This window comes from Sinocyclocheilus grahami, unplaced genomic scaffold (genome assembly GCF_001515645.1).
Source record: "Sinocyclocheilus grahami isolate Dianchi unplaced genomic scaffold, SAMN03320097.WGS_v1.1 scaffold1331.1, whole genome shotgun sequence".
Classification (NCBI taxonomy): domain Eukaryota; kingdom Metazoa; phylum Chordata; class Actinopteri; order Cypriniformes; family Cyprinidae; genus Sinocyclocheilus; species Sinocyclocheilus grahami.
The window spans coordinates 83,613-89,066 of record NW_015506510.1 but is presented as its reverse complement, the minus strand read 5'-3'; the positions used below and the strand labels follow the sequence as shown (position 1 = coordinate 89,066).

At 36.1% G+C, this 5,454-nt stretch overlaps 1 protein-coding gene across 5 annotated transcripts in view; it reads right to left on the bottom strand.

Annotated features, from left to right (window-relative positions):
• Positions 1–1,333: 1,333 nt before the first annotated feature.
• The window catches only part of LOC107569307 (protein 4.1-like), a 76,546-nt gene continuing 72,425 nt past the window's right edge, over positions 1,334–5,454 (bottom strand). For all 5 annotated transcript variants that reach the window (XM_016255369.1, XM_016255365.1, XM_016255366.1 and 2 more), the window contains one exon: positions 1,334–3,853. The gene's annotated coding sequence lies outside the window, so the exon portion shown is untranslated. The remainder of the gene's footprint in view (positions 3,854–5,454) is intronic.

Here is a 5,454-nt window from a genome sequence, read left to right as displayed (position 1 = left end):
AAAAATTAAAAAAAATTAGTAAACTGTTATTGATGCAAGTATGAAGCAAAGACAAGAAAAACTGCAATATTTCTCTGTTTTAACAACAGACCACTGATTTCCAGCTGAATTTTTTTTCTTCCAATTTTCTCTATGACCTTGCTGGTAAAATCCTGTTTTATTCTAGACTCTGTAGTGTCGTTCTGTGTTCACACCACCTGTGGCAGCTCATCTCAGCCCGTCTCCAGTACCGTAAATTTTACGGAATTTTTTTTACAGTGTATGCATGATGCAAGTATGAAGCAAAGACAAGAAAAACTGCAATATTTCTCTGTTTTAACAACAGACCACTGATTTCCAGCTGAATTTTTTTTCTTCCAATTTTCTCTATGACCTTGCTGGTAAAATCCTGTTTTATTCTGGACTCTGTAGTGTCGTTCTGTGTTCACACCACCTGTGGCAGCTCATCTCAGCCCGTCTCCAGGGTTATGAGCGAATCCACTGCAATCAAAGTCATTAACTGCAGCCTGCTTTCATCAAGCTAAACACTGGTAATAAAGCACAACCTGTGATAAAAATGCAGCGCTCATTTGAGGAGAGCTAGGCCTGTTTCACACACATGTGAGCGCCTGCATGACAGAGCAGCAACTCAATGCAGAAAACATTTCTGGGTTACCATGTTGAGTTTTTTCTTTAAAAATTAAAAAAATTTCTCTATGGCCTTGCTGGTAAAATCCTGTTTTATTCTAGTCTCTGTAGTGTCGTTCTGTGTTCACACCACCTGTGGCAGCTCATCTCAGCCCGTCTCCAGGGTTATGAGCGAATCCACTGCAATCAAAGTCATTAACTGCAGCCTGCTTTCATCAAGCTAAACACTGGTAATAAAGCACAACCTGTGATAAAAATGCAGCGCTCATTTGAGGAGAGCTAGGCCTGTTTCACACACATGTGAGCGCCTGCATGACAGAGCAGCAACTCAATGCAGAAAACATTTCTGGGTTACCATGTTGAGTTTTTTCTTTAAAAATTAAAAAAAATTAGTAAACTGTTATCAGGAGTCTGCAACTGAGAACCATGACATCAAATTTGCATGAGGTCTATCACATTTACATCCCATTTTACTTCTGTAATATGACTTGTTTCCGTGAAACAGGGTGTTAACGGGGAACTTTTTATCTGTTGGGAATTGACTGGATTGTGTAAAATGGGTGTTGGCTAGAGGCGAGGAGTTTAATAATAAGGACTGATGTCAACCAGAAAGAACATTATGAATGTAATAACATGCACAAAGTAAACACTCATAAGACAACGTGTATTAAGAAAGTCGTGAATAACAAACACTCATGAAACTGTGTGAAGAATGTGTCTAAGTTGGAGTTTATTCAGTGCATGGTGCTATATTGTACATTTTTTTCAGTGATGGCAAAAGAAAGAGGGGTGCGATGAGAAGAAAAAGAACCTCTGAGGAAAAACGTACGACTCTTTTCTTTTCCTCACCCCAGACTAGCATAGGAAAGGAGTGCCACAATGAAGAAAACAACACACTGAACGAACTACAACACCTCGGTCGCTGTACAGGATACTATTTGAACTATTATAAAAGCTTAACATTGTAAAAGACATTTAAAAACAGGACGTGCTGGACTCGTCAGTTTGACGTGGGGCAGTACGCTTTACGCAATCGGCAGTGTTGATGCACAATATAAAATCCTCAATTTCCCACTTTGATTTTCTAGAATTGAATTACCGCACCTGAATTGTCAGTCTTGACCTTTAAAGTCATTTGAATGTCTCAATGAATGACTGAGACTCATTTTAATTTGCTGTAGAATCTGTCTGATTGCTTTCACAATTAATTACTATAATTGCTAATTAGCTCCGTTCATGGCTAATTGATTCCAATTCATCTAAAACCACTTCAGGTTGTGTGTGGATGCTCGTTTTGAAGGCTTTGCAGATCTGGTATAGACCTCATGGGTAAGAACATACTGCCCCCTCTAGTAGAAAAGTAGAAATATACTGAAAATGAGCAGAGTTATCCCTGCAAATCCCATTTAAAAACTGGCGGGAGCTGGTGTTTGGGATTCTGGATCTAATACAAAACATCAAAGCTGAATTTAAGAGAGCAGGGCATCTAAAATGCAAAGTACACACAAACGAGAAACAAAACTGATGAAAATAAATAGAAATATCATAGAGTGTAGTTTCACCCCATCTTCATTGGACCCCCAATCCACGATGACACAGGACAACATTACCAACAAAACAAAAGAAAAATGATTCAAGCCTTCAACAAATATGCCAAGTAATGTAACTTTAAAACACGAGAGAACATCTGAAATTGCTCCAGCATTCTGAATGAAAATAACACATTATTTTACATCACATGAGAACAAAATAATACTTTCACATTTAAGAGGAACATAAAATATGGGACTTTACAACATGATGTATTCTGGATTGGGAACAGTTCACCCAAAAATGAAAATCCTGTAATTTATTCTCCATGTACTTTCCAAACTTTTCTTTCTTCTGAGGAATTCAGATGTTTAGCACAATGTTCATGGCTGCTCTTTTCCATACAATGAAAGCGAAAGGGGCCCGGGACTGTTTAGTTCCAAAAAATGAACACCATAAAAGTGTGAAAAAGCAGTCATGTGCCTCATGCACCATAAACCTAAGTCCTATATAGTCATATGATAGTTTTGTGTAAGGAACAATTGAAATGTAATCACTGAAATTTTCCCCTCCTCAGCAATACTTAAATGTTATTTGCATGTTCAAACATTGCAACTTTACAACTTTAAACCTGTCAAATTTGAATGCAAGTGGCCAGAAAAGAAATTAGAGAATGACAACTACTTAAAGGGATAGTTCACCAAAAGATAAAAATAAAATAAAATCCTCAATTTCTCACCACCATGTCATTCCAAACCTGTATGATGCATGGAACACAAAAGAAGATATTTTGAAGAATGTCGGTAATCAAACAGTTTCAGTGACTACTGATTATCAAAAAATGTCTTCTCAAAATATCTATCAAAAAGTAAGTCATACTGGTTTGGAACGACATTGAGTAAACGATGACAGATTTTTCAATTTTGGGTGAACTTTCCCTAAATATAAGTCTTCAAATTTCTTGAAAAAGAATGGAAAAGAGCAGCGTGAATATTCTGCTAAACTTAGAATTTTTTGTTCCATTGAGAAAAGAAAATGCTAAGATATAGCTTTGCATCACTAAATGAGGAATTTGAATTTTGGGTGAACGTCCCCTTTAAGTGTTTCAGATTGTGATTCTTCAGATTGTGACAGATAATCAACCAATTGCAACAACAACAAAAAATATTAAATTAAGCTTTAAAAAAATTAAACAACAACAACATATTGACACTTTAGAAAATTCCCACCGCCCAGTTGTTATTATGTGAACCATCCTTTTGGAATCCACCCAAAAAATACCGTATGAATTTGAGATAAAAAGTTTTGAGAAAACATGGTTCAGTCCGTCATGGAATGTCTTTGATGTGGTGGAGGTCAGGCAGGATTTTTGGAAAAAGTCTGTCTGAGGTGTTGAGAAGTGGATGAGAACTGGTCTTTGAATTCTGCTTCTGGAGTAGATGCTGGATGCTCAGTTTGCAGTACGAGACGCTTGAAATCTGACAGATGTTTAGGGTCTGGAAAGTGGTGTCTCAGATGGCAATGGCTGGGTGGGACATGCGCTGCTACAGGAAGAGTTTGTCCGTGAGGGTTGATGGGTTGATGGTAGGAGGCTGGATGTGAGGGATCTTGCGTTGTTTTTTAACATTCATAAACCCGACTGGTCCCGTTTTTTCACCCTGCGTTGATGTGAGATCAAAGCTAGATCAGCAACCATCTGAGACAAACAAAACAGGACAGCATTTCTGGTAAGGCAAAAAGTAAACATCCCAAACGGGTGACGGAGTCAGTGACGAAAACCGGGATGGCCTGTGGCATGCAGACCTGAGCGACATGGAAATAATGGTGGATAATAATAATACTCTCTGGCTGAGTGAAAGAAAGTGAAGTAAACATTGACGGGGCGAATGGGGTGAACTGGGTCTCTGCACGCACAAAACAGGGCACTGTGGGAACAAACTAACAGGGCAGCATTACCCATTATCCTCTGGGAGCTCTGTGTCTGTATACATACCACCCTGACAGCTGGTTAAACAGCATCAGACGCCCAATGCCTCACACAAACAGTCTAAAAGGCCCACATTTAGAGTCTTAATGCTGAGACGCTTCACTTTCTGGACTTGTTTTTCATTTTTTATTACACATTTCTCTAAGCCAAGTTCTATACAGTCTAAACAATTAACATAACAGATCAAAAGCAGTCCAAAAATCCAAACATTCTGTTGATTATGTATGTATGTATGTATTTATTTAAATGTTTGACTCAGTTTTGAAATTTATTCGGGTCAATTAAATGATTCTGGAAATGAAGTGTTGGTCTTTATCAGTGTTGTTTTTGTTAACTAAAAGTAAAAACCATTTTGTTAATAAGAAAAAGCTGAAATAAACTAAAATATTCATATTAGATAAAAAATTTAAACAAAAAAAAAAGCTTATGAAAATAAGCAATAAAAATAAGTTAAAGTACTAAAATTACTGAAAAGAAATATAAAACTGAAATAAATATACATTAAAATAAACATAAAAAATAACATAAAATAAACATTAAAAAAAGCAGATAAAAAAAATAATTAAATACAATTAAATAAAATGTTTTAATGAAAACTGAAAATATTAAATAAAAGCTAATTAAATTTTTTTGTAAATACTATATATATATATATATATATATATATATATATATATAAAACTAAAATAACACTTTTCTTCATCATGGGTCAAAAAATAAATAGTAATTTATTAAAGATAGTAACATAAATTGAATACAAATTTCTATAGGTGGCATTAACAACACAGAATATTAATATCATCTAATGTCATCTAATTAATATGAGGTATCATCTAATATCTAATCAATTCTAATATTAAAGGGGTCATATGATGCTGCTAAAAAGAACAGTATTTTGTGTATTTGGTGTAATGAAATGTGTTTATGCGGTTTAAAGTTCAAAAACACATTATTTTCCACATACTGTACATTATTGTGTCTCCTCTATGCCCCGCCTTTCTGAAACACGTCGATTTTTACAAAGCTCATCGGTCTGAAAAGCGAGGTGTGCTCTGATTTGCCAGCTATCCAGTGCGTTATGCCCCTCACCATACTGTGATGCCATCAGGCCGGAGCGACGAGACAGAAACATGAAAACCCATTATAAACGAGGCATTCGTTGCATCCAGTGGGGACATAATTACTGATTATAATGACTTATACTGTCTTTTACACATTGCGTTGCATCGCATAGCATCGCACCGCATAAACATAAAACTCTGTCTGCATTTGTGATCGGAGAAATGACAAACAACAAGCGCTACTCTACA